This window comes from Nesoenas mayeri (assembly GCF_963082525.1).
Source record: "Nesoenas mayeri genome assembly, chromosome: 1".
In the NCBI taxonomy this organism is placed as follows: Eukaryota; Metazoa; Chordata; class Aves; order Columbiformes; family Columbidae; genus Nesoenas; species Nesoenas mayeri.
In genome coordinates this window covers 43544477-43560769 of record NC_137541.1, presented here as the reverse complement: position 1 = coordinate 43560769, position 16293 = coordinate 43544477, and positions in this window count along the sequence as shown.

Genomic DNA, 16293 nt, shown 5'->3' with positions numbered 1-16293 from the left:
TTTAACCCCCTCCGAGGACACGGAGGGACACTCCAGCGCGCATCCGAGTCCGCTTCGTTGAGCAAACCGGGGTAGACAAAAAGGAAAATCCGGGTCCCGCTGAGGTCAGGAGCAGAACTGAGTTGCTGGCTTGGCGAATGAGGCAGGCGGAGACTGTTCACACCCACCAAACGCCAGGATTGTGGCTTTTCAATGTTTCAAGGGATGAGAGGTGTAACTGAGTGTGTTTGGTGTCACATCTAGTCTGGTGCTCCTGGTTTTGTTACGGGTTTCAAACGTGTAACCTTTTGAATTGTAGGATTTTTCCAGGCAGCAATATTAATTGTTCCTTACAGCTTTTTGGGTTCTTGAAAGCTATGCTGAAAATATTCAGTGCTGGCCAGCTCATACGGACATCCTTGTTTAATGCACCATCTGATACCCTGCATATGTGAAAATTACAGCCCCATGTTCCTGTTTTAGTTTAATAATTTGTGTAGGTAGAACCGTAGGTGCAACAGGCAAATAAGTCAAGACCCTTTACTGTTCCCCCACTAAGATCAGTGGCATTCTGCCACGAACTGTGCTTACAAGATGTAAAGCACAGCAATGGCAAAATAACATTGTGGTAGGCGGGATTTTAACGTTATGCTTTCAGGAAGGGTGTTAATTACTCCAGACCTATGGTACGTTCAAGTCAATGGTAAGATCCTTGTTGATTTCACAAATGGTTGGGTTTAGTGCATGTCAGTAACAGTTTCACAGGTGTTTTCATATTTTTCTTGGCTAATAAAACAAGTTTAACCTCTGAAAATCAAGAGATACTTCTTTCTGGGATCAGATTTTTTCTTACAAAGGAAAAAAAAATTGGCATCATCATGGAGACCTAATGTTCCAATATAGTTGTCTGTAGGGAAAACGAACAACAAAACCAAAACAAAGCAAAACCAAAACCACCTGGGGTTTGTGTGTGGTTTTTTGTTTGTTTTTGGGTTGTTTTTTGTTTGTTTGTGGGGTTTTTTTGGTAGTGGTGGTGTGGGGGTTTTGCCTTTATTTTTTTTTTTTCTTTTAATCTAGAAAATTTAATTTACATAGTTTGGCATTTCCAGAATGTGAAATTTTGCCTTCTCCAATATTGTCAATAAGACATGGAATTGGGCATTGGCATTAAATTAGTTGGTGGCGAGACTCTATAACTATAGTCTTTCTGATTGAGAGAGTCTGATATAAATAGCAATTTTAAGGTCTGATTCTGTGATCACAAGTGTTTCATTATAGTTTAAATAAATAAATGTATAATCACAGGAATTAAGATTTTCAGTTTAAGTCCGTAGTCACAGCAGAGTCACAGTGGAAAACAGTAATTTAAAGCTGGAGTTAAAAGTTCTATGTCTTGTTACCAGCCACTTGAGCATTAACTAGTTCCAAAGAAGACAGCCGTAAACTAAGAATACTCCTGCATTCTGAATCAATGTCCTCTGTTAAGGCAGCCATAATTTCCCTTTATTTCTGCTTTGCATTTGATTTTGTATCACATGCATTGCCTGATAAATACGCTCTCACGTGTATCCTCTGCATGAATAGATTTCTTCAAGTTTTCTGAGAGCTTCTGAAGAGGTGTCAGTATTCTGCCAAGAGCTAATTGTAATGCTAGAGTGTGTGCATAAACCTGCACATTTGTGAAAGATTAGATAAGAAGCAGATACTAAGGAAAACTCAGGTTTTTAAGAATTTGGAATGTTTATGTGGTTGGATCAGCAGATGGCAAATATGACTCAGTATAAATGTTACATAATTCTTCTTGGGGAAAATAAAATCTCAAGACTCTGCTCTAATTGAAAAGATCATCCAGAAAGCTGTTGAAGAACAGTACAGAGAATCAGGATAGAAATATCAATGGAGCAGATGTATGCAGTAGCCAGCAAATTCAGAAAGATTTTATGAATGTAGCAAGGCTCAAAAGACACCCCAGTAAACACATCGGCCTAGTGCCCAACAAAACTGCAAAGGCCAAACAGGAGATTTAGTTTTGTTAGCAAATAGAGCAGAAAACAGTTATTCAGTGAATTTGAAAAGTAAAAAGGGGGGTTTAAACATGGATAAACTCTAAGGACTACTGAAGCAAAGAATTCAGAACATGGCTTGGTCTGTTTCCAGAGGTGAAATCGATAGTAGACTGTAGTAAGAAAGAAGAAAAAAAAAAACACATCATATGAAGACCAAGTTGAATGTAAATGGTCAAACCTATTAGATCAGGTGTTTTTAGATGCCTTACATTATTTGTTCCTGGTAATATTGGGACAACACTGTGGAGTGTTAAAAATTCTATGTATGATAAATATGTTAACTAAACATAGAAAGTAGAAACATAACCATAAAATTTGAAGCAGTTACAGATGAGAAAAATCATTTGTAGAACAGACAAGAGTTCTTTCAAACCATTGTGTGCCTTTTGAGCAGTGCTGTTCCATACCAACGCAGAATTTTCATTCTGTGATTTTAGTATTTGTGAAGACATTTTCAGTTATGACCACTGCAGCTGTCAGTGTCTAAGTGGCATCACACCTTCAATCTTAAAATTTCTCTTAACACAACATATGCCTTGCATTCTGTTTTCTTCCATTTTCTAAAATACCAGAGAAAGTAGTTAGCCTACCTAGAAATTCTTTAACTCGTTTGTCATTTGAAAGGACTGAGATTGACTGTAATAAGCAAGGAATTTCCTTAATGTTTTTACAATGCAACTGTTACTTGGCTTTGTTCTCAATTCAGGGTGACAACTTCTTGATTTCTTTCTCCTGCAGCCTCCCTTACTTAAAGGCCAATTTAAATGGGTGCTTCCTAACATTCTCTGACTTTCCTCTCTCTGTTTTCAAGCAGAAGCATGGAAGGGATATGAAAAATTGAGTTGCAAGTATTGAGTAAAACCACCAAATCTGTGACATTAAAAATAGCCGTGTAGAACAGCAAATGTATTAACATCATATTTCAGAACAGTCTATTATCAATTCTCTCATGTAAAGATATAAGGAAGGTCTAAGATCCCTATTACAAATTCTGAGGGATATTCTGAGATAGAGCTCAAAATGCTAGAATAAAACATCAGATCAGCTTGACAGTGAGAAAAAAAAATTAGCATTAAATAGGCCTAATGATTTTCATTTTCGTAGCCCCATGGTAAGTTAGGGACAGAGGTTGCAAAGTGCCTGAGAGAAAGTGCTGTTTCTCATGCACCTGGGTGACAGGAGTTTTTCAGGCTTAATAGTGTCTTTTACTCTTTATAGTATACAAAGAGTGTAAAAAAAGACAGAGTGAACTTCAAACAATCATGTCTAGCTTTGTGTTTGCCCTGATCATCTAGGAGATATCTAAACATCAGGCTCAGAGGCTAAGTTTGAAGTGGAGGTCCCAGGAGCACAGCTGAGCTCTTAAGGCTGGGGTTGAATGCCCATCATGTCCTGAATCCCCATTAGGGTGAAACCAAGATGCTCAGTGACAGAAGGTAGATGGACACGGCAGACAGATCCTCAGTTTAGATAATTGGAACATGCCATAATACTCACATTCTGCTTAGTTTAGCTCTCACCACTAAGAAATGCAAAAGAACTTGTATCCTTCTTCCACTGTGAAAGAAAATGCTAGAAACCGAGGGTACTAAAACTAACTTACGAGGAATATAAAAACACCAAGAGCACTATGGTTTCAAAAGAATACAGGAATGCTTGGCCTTACCAGACTGAGGAGAAGCTAAAGTGACAGGTGAGGGAAAAGCCATTTTTGATGATTTATCCACAACAATCCTACCTCTGACTGTACAATTCTGACTAGGTCGCATTTTCTGTAAACACTTACTTGCTTTGAGGCATGTTGTAATGGTGTAAATTTGTAATGGAAAAGAACACACAAGGAAACAATCGCTCAATGATGTTGCACAGCAGCAAGACACTGTCTCAACGCTTGCACTGACTGACCTCACTAAGTCTTTCTCATGGGGCTCTGAACATACAGAAAAAGAGCAAGAACTTCAACTATTATTCTGTCACCCAGACCCTGACCTACAGAGTTATCCGGATGTACCATGGGAAACATGCTGCATTCCCCAAGGGGCTGTGATGTCCTCCTGCTCAGAAGTCTCAAGTACATCCTGGCTGCAGGTTGTGTCTGTGCTGGAGAGCTGAGCCTCCAGAAAACAGTGATGGGATAGCACTGACAGTAAGTCAAATCTGCTGTGCCTTTTCCAGTGCAATTGCAATTTTGCTCTGATGGAAGATGCTAAGATTAACTGATATGTCTATACATTTCTTTACATGTATTTCTTGTGTGACAGCAGGTGGGATTAGCAGTATAATTATTCATCCAGTCCTTCTGCTCTGTCACAGGTTTACATCAGTTTGCTATCAAAATATGCCTAAGACTGTTTTTCATGCATTAGAGATAAATGCAGAATGAAATGTGAATACAAGTAGGTAGGAGCAGCATGCTAATTAGATGGCCATGTCCAGTATGTGCTGACAGATACAATACAGTATTAAAGCTTTGCCTGCACTGCTCAATATACTGCTTGTTGCAACAAAAATAACTCGTTTCTACCTTGGATATATTGCAACCCCTTTCAGACTTTAAAATATTTTCCCCTTCTTGTCTTCCCTTTAAGTTATGTACAACATTGTCTGCATGTCAGATTTTGACTGTCTGAAAGAAAGATCATAGAGAAATCTCAGCAGAAACACGCTAGTGATGAGGGACCACAATGGGGAGTAGAGACAGCTGTTAAAATTGTGCACAACTGTTCCCCTTGGCTCTTGGACAGTAGCAGACAGGAATGGTGCCACAGGGGACCTTGTGCACTGCAAAGCAATAGCACAGCTAGAGGTATTCTGCCAGTGGTTTCCATTCTGTTTGTGTCTCTACTAATAGCAACTGTTACATAGGAATATACAGCAGTAAATTACTCCTCAGGATTAAGAGAAATGGTTGAGCAAACGCTTGTGCATCGTACATCCTTCAGGTATGTTTATGCTTGTGAATAAACATTGTGATGGCCAATAAGGCAGAATGGATTTGAAATTCCAACTGTGCTGCTCTGCAACACATGGCTTCAGACCTCATTGGGTCCAAAAGTGAAAGTGATTAATGGAAATGTATTGTGCACACAGAAGAAAATAGAATATATTTGGGCAATAATCAAGGAAGGCTCAGAACTGTCTATATGTGTTTAAAAGGTATAAATCTCAGACTGAGAGCTGGGCAATAAGAGGTTGATACAAGTAGGAATAATAGGAAAACATTTGAAGGGCAAAGACAAATATATGATTAATGTTGCAGGGGAATTAACGTGGAACCAAAAGGACACACAGCACTCAAAACCAAAAATAAACAAACAAAAAAACCCAACAAAACAAAACAAAAACCCCAGCCAGCCAAACAAAAACCACAAACAAAAAACCCCACCACACACACATAACAAAAAAACCCCACAACTAAAACAAAACAAAACAAATGGATATAGCACTGTCAAATATACAATGAAGAACTATCTTCCACTGGTTTTCTTACTAGCTATAATTTACCAAATCTTTGCAAGTTCTAACTTTGATAGTTATTCTTAACACAAATGATGCAGCTAGCTAACTTTCCACCCGATTCTTGGATCTGGCCCTGTTATTTTTGAGTGAACATAACTTACCTGTGGTGAAAAAGTGGTTGTCCTTTCAACTACTAGGGCCTTTATTTAGTCAAGCCCAAGGAGTTAACTCAAGTTACAGTCCCATAAGAAAAGTTTTTTTGAAGCAAATCAATAAATACTTGCCTGGACCAGATTAAATTCCCCAAAGAGTCTGAAGAAACCTCAGATGTAACACATAGGAAATTACAAGGGTGAGGTGTGAGCTAGTGTTTCAATTTGCCTTGGTATTAGATGAGTAGAAGGCAGCAAATGTGATGCTAAAAACTTTCAAGGGGCTTGAAGGGGGATTTGGAGAACTAATGAGTCTGATTTCTGTGCCTGGCAAATTGGTAGATATCTGGCTACATAGAAATGTGAAGATTCTGTACAGCCTTTGGAGATGCAGGTCATGTCTTATGTATCTATTAGAGTTCTCTGAAGGAGTCAAAGAGCATGTGGAAAATGGCAACTCAATCAAGAAACTGTATTTAGCTTTCCAGAAAGCTTTGGACAAGGTCCTTACTGAACACTTTCAAAGAAACTAAACTGTTACTGAGAAAGAGGGACAATCCTCTTGTGAATGGACAACTGGTTAAAGGAGGGAAGATAAAATGGAAGAATGGCTAGTTTTCACAAGGGTGAGAGGTTGTCAGGAAAGCTGTGCAGAGATCTCTCCTAGGGCCCGCACTGTCCAGCAAACTCATAGTTTCTGAAGACTACATAAAGTGAAGAAAGAAAAATTTGCTAGGGAAACAATAGGTTTTCAGAACAGTTTGAACGACAACTGTGTATGAAAAAGCACATCACAGCACTGTTCTAGGAAATAGTAAAATAGGAGGTGGAATTCATCACTGACAAAATAATAATTCTCCGTTGCAGCATAGGAGGGAGATTTTGCATTCCCTTTCTATAATCGCCAAACTGCTGTTACATCTCTGTAATCTCAAGTTACTTGGGATATTTCTATGAAATTGTCCATTAATACTATGTGGTAATCAAAATGGCAAATAAAATCATTGGGAATTATTAGCAAAGGAAATTAGCATCATTATGTCAATGTATAAAGCCATTGTGTTTGTCCTGTCTCAAAAAGATTACATCAGAATTAAGCAAGATACAGTGACGAAGAAGTATGATCAGATGTATAGTACAGCCTTCATACAGCCTAAATAGACTAGGCCACTTCTGCTTTAAAAAAATCGTAACCATAGGAAGATAGCATATAAAATCATAAGTGGTATGGAAAAGGTAAATACAAAACCATTATCCATTATTTTTTCCTAAACAAGAACTAGGGAAATATAATGAAATCGTCAGGGCACAGGCATAAAACATTCAAATACTTTCATTTAGAATATCCTTAGGGTTGCTTTGTATAATGCTTGGTTGCATGTGCTTTTATTCTGATGAATTAACTGTTAGCATGGAGACTGTGACCTATGTGTGCACACTGATAGTAACACAGCACACGCAATAGGTATGTAAGCTTTGCTCATCATCTCACTAATCTATCTTGACTTGGGATACCGCCTTGTCTAAGACTATAGTTTAATGTAGTCTTTATATGTAAATTTAAATATACAGTATTGTTTATTATGTTTTTGTACAGTACATATACAACTGCACAGGGATTCTGATATTAAGGGTGCTTCTGCTGTCTGCTGAGAGGAACATTAACACCAAATTTGTCAGAGATAGTGATTTTGTGAAGCTGATACTTTGCTCCCAGCGCAAGATTAGGCCCCTGACGTACTTTATTCAGATAGCCCAATAGTAAAAAGGTTCTTCATTCTTAATTACTTCTCCAAGCCCCGCAAAATAACATTCTAGAGCGTTTATTAAAATTTGAAAGCCAGTCCTGTACTGCCTAGGGAAGAAAGTTATTGCTTTTTGCGTGAGAGGACGTGGTTGTGCAGGGAATTTCTAAATCTCATTTATCTCTTGTGTAACTGGATTACAGAGGAAAATATTAGCATGAGTAATTTGTTTGCTAATGTGACAACTCTCATGTTCAGCCTTCAGACAATACAATAGATTTTGGTCAAAAATAATAATTGGTAAAGCCTATGGTGAAACCAGCCAATTCATTTGATTTACGCTCATTATTTATCTGAAATGAAGGTGACTATGGACCCCAGGCAAAAAGCCCTACTAATTTTAATTCAGTAGCTAAATTAAAGCTAAGAGCTCAGAGGCAGAAACACACATTTTTATATATATATGTATAAAGATAAATGCTTAAACACCACAATAGTGTGTTGACCTACACCAGAGCATCAGTGGCAAAGGTAGCCAGGCAGGATTACAAGGATACCAGTATATCTGTGACACTCTTCTAACTAGAGCTGATTCAGCAAAACACATTTAGCAATTAAACTTTGGATTCTTTTCCATAGGAAGAAAACTGGTACAGCTATTAGTGATAGATGTTCTATTTTCATATTTTGTTAAGAGGATAGAGAATACAGAGACATGCTCTGCTACAGATATGCAAATAGGCTGGCATCAGCCTAGAAAAATATGCAATAATTAATGCAAAGTAATCTTTAATCAAATAATTTAGTACACCACAAATTGGAGCTAAAAAGATCTCTCTCCAATAAAGAGATGCAGTGTAAAAAGAGTGTATTAAACTGTATTAAAGCAGGGTGAATAACTAAAGTGGGATGAGTAATTCAAGTAGGAAAATTCTTAAGTAACATAAACCTGATAACTACTGTGATCAATTTTTTCTTACATCTGTTTCTCCTTTCACACCTCTGAACCTGCCAAGCATGGTAGATTCTTGAAAATAGGTTTTGTAATGGCAAATTAGTGACCATCTGTGACACTAATATTTTATAACATCATCCCTTTTCATAGTGAAGGTACAATAAAACTTTTTAAAAATTGGAACAGCAAAATATGGGACACCCACTTTTATTTTGATGTTAGCTTTACATCAAACTACTGCTTCTCTGAGTGATACTCTAGTAAAGACACTGCCTTGCATTAGCCCAATACCTTTTTATAAGCCGGTTTCCTCCACTATGACCATCTTAGTAAGGAAACAACAATTCAGATTTGCTGTAGAACCCAAGTCTGTTTCTTTTGTTTCAGGTAGGACTGTTTTTACATCAAATAATCTTTTCCAGTTAATCTTTTGGTACATTTTGTAAGGTACCTGATCTAATGTACATTGTGCATACATGTCTTTGTGATATCTAAACACTCATCCCACCTGACTGGTTACTCAGCATCTCTTTCATTTATTGGGCATTTCTCTCTTGTCTCAATTTTTAAACTTCCTTTCAAAAGAATTCTCTCTTTTCTACTTCTTTCTGTTCTTTGGTATCACTTCATGTTTCTCACAAGGATGATTACTCTGTTAGGATGGTTGTAGTGAAAACGTACATCGTGCTCGGGACATGTTTCAGCTACAGCTCTGCCTCATCCTTTTTTAAGTGTGGCTTCAGTTATAACTTCAGCCAGTAACTTCACCTCCAGTGCTTCAGTCTCCAGTTCTTCTGGCAGGCCTTTTTCTGATGGATGTCACTGCGGATGAGATCTCACAGTATCTAACTATCCCGTTATTCAGAAATCTCACTTAATGCAAGTTCTCCCAATTGGTATAAGAAGTTTCCAAGTGTCATTAAAGTGAAGGCACATCAGCAAAGTGGGAGATTATGGCAGTGACACTCTAAATGGCAGTGCTTGTCCTTAGCAGCCAGCTACTACATACAGTATGGTGTTGCTCCATGTACAAGTTTCTATCAACAGATGGGGAAGGAAAAAAAATAATCTGTTACTGGCTGTAACTGACTAATTTATGCTAGGTAAAAATCTTGCTTTTGACTCCAGCAGCTGTAGATTTAAAGGGAGCCGTAATGACATTAAACATGACAACTATTCAGCCTGATGGGAACAAGTTGTTGTGAATAAGGTGCCCAAAATTTGTTCTAGTGCATTGTTTTCCCTACTTCCTTCAAATACCCTCCCTTTTCCCTCTTTCCTGACAGCAGTGACTTACAGTAGCTAAATAAGGGACATGTTTTGCGTAATGGAAAGTCAAAAGAGATTAACTCTACATTGTCTTTGCTTCTTGAAATATTTTGTCAAGTCCCATTTCAAGGAGTCTTTTTAAATCTTAACATTATGACTTCAAAGGCATGCCTTCCTGTTGCATAAGCTGAAAATGCTTCAGATAATTACAAAGGAAGGTTTAAGAACCTCATCGTTCAGGGCATGACCGCTCCCAGATATATCATCAGATCAACAGGTGTTGGGAACTTGCAGTTTTCCATGAGAGTTACATGTTGCCAGCTGTTGGTGTTTTGGAAGGACTTAAGATCCAGTTAAAGCTAATAGCTGTCATACTGATTTAGAGAATTTATCAGTGACTGTTTCTTACATTATCCCTGGATAAGAAACAAAATTCTGGAGATACAACGTTTTTTATAATTTTTTAAGAAAACTGTTGTATATGTATTTTTAAGTACACAGGAAATCTGTAAGTCACTTTTTTTTGGTGAATATGTGTTTTCAAGCATGCATTGAGTCTTATGTTTTAGATGCAAATGGTTTTTTGGGATTCCTCCTGCTAAGTTTGACCCAAGAAGCCTCATTTCTACACCAAATTAAGTTCAGGTAAGTAGCTCTGATTGTCTTGGTGTCCAGTATCTTGCCAAATTCTGCAACACGTTCTAGTATGTGGCATTGCATCACCTTAAAAAAACCCTCTCCATCGTACCTATCCTGAATTGCAGTGTCTTATTTTAAAGTAAGTGGAAGGAACAAGTCACATCAGGATTCCAGAGGAATGAAAAGACATCTGCTTTCTATGCTATTTTCTCTTCGACAAAAATAAAGCGACCCTATTCCTACACTAGATTTTATATAGATTGCTTTCCTGTTTGCTTAGTCATTCTGCCTCTAAGCTTTTGAAAAGCCAAACACGATATAAAAAGAAATTACTCCAGATCACTTACCACACACCATAGCGTTGATATAGACTATCTTGTTAGATTACCATCAGGTGAAGGTGGGTAAGGTAAGCATTTGTAAAGGATTACATTTGGTTATTCACAAAGAAGCGTAGGAATCCTCTCTCTATATATATGCTCCTTTTTTAAAAAAAAAAATAATTAGTAGAATTAAAATCAGAGGTTTTTCTAGCTAGCATGGAAATGGAACAAATAAATTGATATCAAGGTGGAGTTGTTCATCTATGTAATGACAGGAAAACCAGAACCATTTCCTAAACTTTTAACAGATAATGATGAAGCACTACAAATATCATAAACATTTTAAAATAACAGGGACAATATGTATAAAAACATGCTTTTAGAATTTATTTAAACCTAAAAGGGAGAAGAGAGCCTTTCTTCTAACAATGTTCAGGCAGTTCCTATGATTTATTTAAAAGAGGAAAAAATTAATATGCCATAAAGGCGGCAGTAGAAACAAAGATAAGCTATCTAAATTAAAAGTGAAACCCAGCCTGATTTAAAAATCATATTATGAAATTAATCATCAAAAGTTTATAAGAACTCCAAATTGTATCTTGACATTTCCTAGTTTAATGAGACTGTTCATGAGTCAGAAACAAGACGTGCGGGCACCCGGGGGAGACGAAGGGCCGAGCGCCTGCTCGCCGTGCCATCTAGCGGTGCCTCCTGCGGGGGCTCCCGCTCGCCGCCACACAATCACAGAACGTCAGGGATTGGAAGTGACCTCGAAAGATCATCTACTCCAACCATCTTCCATTCCCTGTCCGAGAACGCCTGAAAAAATCCTAATTCTGAGAAATGCTTAAGCACTGTTTTTCTTATTAGTAAACCGTGAACCACCATAGCCTTCAATATGGTAATTCTCACTGCAAGAGCATTTTCCAGTGCTCAGAAGCCTCAACAGTTACTAGAGCAATATAATCACAGTGAGATAAAAGTATTTATAACAGTTGCACCTCATGATAATGGTGTATTGAGGTTTGCCAACAACATGAAGACATGCAGATATGTTCCACAGATAAGCCGCTTAGGGGCTTATTTTTTATTCCGCACTTACTGGCTCAGGCGAGCACTTCTGAAGTGCTCATGTGTGCATGCCTGTCTTCCAAATGTTTCAAATACTTCACAGTATCACAGTATGTTTGGGATTGGAAGGGACCTCAAAAGATCATCTAGTCCAATCCCCCTTCACATCAAATTGTGGTGGTTTCAAGCACACTCTGACCTAGAAGAACGGCGAAAAAATAACAAAACACTGATACTTTAAGGTAACTGGTTAGGTACAGCTTGGGCAATGATGGATAAAACCAAAATGACCTTTTAACAAAGCTAATATTTATCCATGTAAGTAGCTGGCAATGTGAGATTCATCTCTTCATGCTGCAGAAGCTTCCAGTTATTTTGGGAAAGAACACAGGCTATCAAGAGCTTAGCTGACTTTTGAAGATTCACTTGCTGGACCTTGTTTCAGCTGGCAAGTAGTGTGACACATACTTGGGAGACATTCTATAGGATGTGAGAAGCTGAAGTTGCAAAAATATTTTTTAAGTATTGAAGTGTTTCAACAATACCTTTCATCTTTAAAATTGTTCTGATTTTTTATATCCAAGATACACAATAGCAAGTAAGCAGATTTTAATTAGTTACAAAAGATACAATGTCTAGCCCTTGCTTACATTCATGAAGCAGTTTCAACTGCTTGAAACTTGTACAAATCCATAATCACTGAAGTGACAGCAAGTTTGGGTCTCCACATGCAATGAGGAGACCATCAAATTAAATGAATTCACTAAAACAAATTTCAAAGAGTAAAATAATTTTAGAAATGTGAGGTTTTAAAGTTTTTATATAAGAATGCTAAAAAGACATAGAAAGACCTGTAACTATGCAGCTTCTATTTACTATTCAGATTTATGCTTTTCCTTAATTGGATTGAGAAACAGAGCTTTGTTTCTCCAGCACAAGACCACTATTCCTAGCCTCTCACTATACATTTTTGGCACATCTAAATACCGCTTCACATGATCTTTGTGCTGCTCATGCTTTCAGATTCCATGTCATTAAGAAGCAATACAAGACCAGGAGGTACGCTGCCGCAAAGCTGAAGGCAGTGCAGCTCATTGCAGGTTGCCTGCACTGCTGGAAGCTGAGTGTTTGCCTGAATACACTGGAGAGATGCTTCAAGCACTCCAAAGCCTGCTACCAGCTTCACAGGGACAGGTATCTTCACTGAGGCTGAGGAAATGGGGCTGCGCTTCAAAAGGCATGGGTTGGAAGGAAAGAAACAAAACAAAACAAAGGTATAGTTGTGTTGCAGGGCCCTCAAAAAAACTTATTTCCCTACTGGGAGGGATGAATTAGTGGATTTCACAGCAAGTACACACAATTTCATCGCTACTTAGAGTATTAGCAAGGCCATTTTCTGTTCCTACAATAGATTAAAAGATACTGATTTATATCAACAGCTGAATTGGAATCTGAAGTACTCTCTACAATCTGGAGATAGCAACAGTGAGCTTAAAAATCTACTTGAAGCATTTTGTGATGAATGTTTTAAGAACTGGATCAATACAAGCACATTTTTAATACAGAAACCATTTTCTCCATTGTTACTTACCTGAAATCTAGTCACTGCAAGGAGCTTGCTTCTGCAATACATTTGCACATTTTGTATTCTTGGAATTGTAGATGCTTGATCAAGTCTTTACCTTTATTATCACATTCCCTTTCCATTTATTATGAATAAAAAGGTAACCATTATCATGTCAGACTTAGGAATTGTTCTGTAGCTAGCTTTTATTCTTTAGAGATGAACTATGATCCCAGTTTAAGACTCCAAGTCAATTCCTTGGGGAGAGAGTGTACAAACAGACATGCCTAATGCAACCAGGAAATAATGGACTCAGGTAACAAAAAGGAAATGCAGTTTCCTCCCAGCCAGTACTGTGGTCCCCTGTGCCAGCTGCCATGGTGGGTTTGATCCAGGGACTGGAGTAGCTGCTTTCATGAAGCTGGAGCAGGGACATCAGAGAACAGGCATGATCTATGCAGAGCTGCCTTTCCAACAGGCCTTTTATAGATAATTCTGTAAGGCCACATAATTTTGATTTAAAATTGGTGCTTACCAAAAACGTTAAGAGTTACTGTAAGAACTGGAACAGGGGATGCCAGAATGATTCAATGACCTTGCCTGGGCAAGGGCACAGCCTCTTCTAGGTGAGCTGACTTGAAGGCTTTATTAGACATTAAACCAGTATTTCTAAACAAGCTGAATGAGTGTTAAGCTCATCTGTAGACCAGTTAAAATTTCCACAGAAAATGTAAAATAAAAGTTGGTAACAGTTTGCCTGCAAGGCTTCTGGAGTCAGTATTCTGTATACATCGAAGTTCTCCAGACTCTGTTCCATTTTAGTTCTCTGCAGAGTAAAAGGTGTGATTCATTCAAGAGGCTCTACTGACGGCACCCATTTCCCGTCCAAGGTTTAAGGAGGTTTTGAACACCAGCAGAGCCCTGAGAATGAATTAAACCTTTTTATTTAATCTGAGGCCTCTAATCACTATTTTTAGGCTAACCTATTAAGGCTTAGTTCAAATTCATACTTTCCAACATTAATAAACTAACTCTCCCTCTGCATTTTTCAATCGCAAAACTTGTTTCAGAGTGACACAGCACTATCTCTCCCAGTAAATGTCAAGTCACAACCAAGCACACCCATCTCTTCTGAATGGTCCCCTGCCATGAAGTGGAAATGTATTCAGTTATAGTGAAGTGCACGAAAGTGACATCCTGAATTTCCACATCTGTGCTGAGAAGAGCTGGTTTGGGTTGTTGCTTTGGGTTTGGTTTGTGGTTTGTCAAAAGCAGCAGGCACTTGCTTGTGCAGTAATAAGGACAGGCGTTTGATATTGCTGTTTATTTCTTTTTAAAAATTAAACAATTCTGAACATATTATTCTAGCAACATGCTACTAAGCACTCTATACATTCCTTTCTTCAGAATAATTCTAACTACATCTTGGCAGGGATAAACTGAGTTAGAATTACTGAGTTTAATAGTACCAATCAGAATTAAACCAGTTGAGAAGAATTCCTCCCCTGAATCTGACATGATATTTGTGTGAAACTGGACTACCCATATTTAATACTGTGTTGTCTTAAATACCTTCTGAAATATAAATATTTAGTTTCTCTATTAGAAACAGTTGTGTGTGTATTTTTCATCTTATTCAGAATAATAAGATAAAAATTTCCATGGGCATTGGAGGGAGTTTCAACTAAGATTTCGTAAGGCAGGCTTTAAAATAGTGCCTGAACTAGTTCTTCCACGGAGTTCTTGATTAAAATCTGCATACTTTCAATAGCTATTTTCAGCAGCATAAGTTATGTGTCCTCCAAAAAGTTTTAATGAAAACCCTTTTAATTAAAATTAGTTTGACAGCCTGAATATGCAAAGTCAAACCACAGGATACTAAATACTTTCTGAGATTTGTCTGCATATCTACAAACAAAACTTCCCTCAAACATCCCATGGAGCAGAAACAATTGTGGTAGCAATTAAAAGATTTTCAGTTGTCAGATTCAAGGTCACTAGTTAAATTATTCAGTCATTTTTACTTCTAGCAAAAACAATCTCTTACAGGCAAGTATGTTTTCGTATGTTGTTTCCTAAACTGTTTAGAAGCACACTCTTATATTCTCTATTTTACAGCGTTGTGCTTTTTTATTTATTCATCTGTACCAGTTTTTAGTTGAAAATTATTGTTCGATTTGTACAAATCACCCATGATTTAAATTGTGGAATTACATTTCATGTAATCTCACAATTTCATTGGGTAATTAAATGATTCTCTACAGCTTTTTTTATCAAAAAAACAATATACAATTAATGAATCCCTGTAGGATTTCGCCCCCTCTCACAAGCATTGACATCACATGTTTAAATACATTGGACTGCATCCTCGGGCACGTCTGATGAGTTGTACAGAAATCAGACACGCAGGCAAAATGGCTCAAAGCTCACCTCTCCCATGGGCTGCACCCTAGTGCAGGGCTGTGTCCTCGTCACAGAGAGAGGAGAAGAACAAGTGTAAATGTCTAAATTACATCAGCTGTACAGACACAGCGGACTTTCACGCAGAAGGAAAGCCCAGTAGTATGCCCTCTTACTTAAATTCTCCAGCATTTACTGTGGTGTTTTAGGAGAGCGCATGGAGAAAGGATACGGAAATCTATAGCACCAGAGGATTGATTTTAAAATCCTCTCTGGGCAAATTACAATGAATTTAGGGCCAGTTTAGGGCTGGTATCTTGATTTTCAGTAACTATACTATTCTAGAGAATCTAGCCCATATCATCATAGTGCAAATGTAACCTCCTCTATAGATACCTTCTGGTAATAATAAAACAACATAATCTTAAACAGAGGTACAGTTTGTTAATGAGGCATGGTACTTTTTACTCAGTTATGCACCTAGGCACCTTCTGTCATTGCTAAGCCATCCATTTTTCACAAAACATTTTAAAAATAACATCTCCTTTGATAATATTAAAAGTAGATGATATGATTTCTTTCTTCAGTAAATTAACAAACTACAGTATAAACAGATTTTCTTCCAAAGTCATTTCAGTTTAAAATGGGCTGAAAAAAGTTGCAGTGTTTTA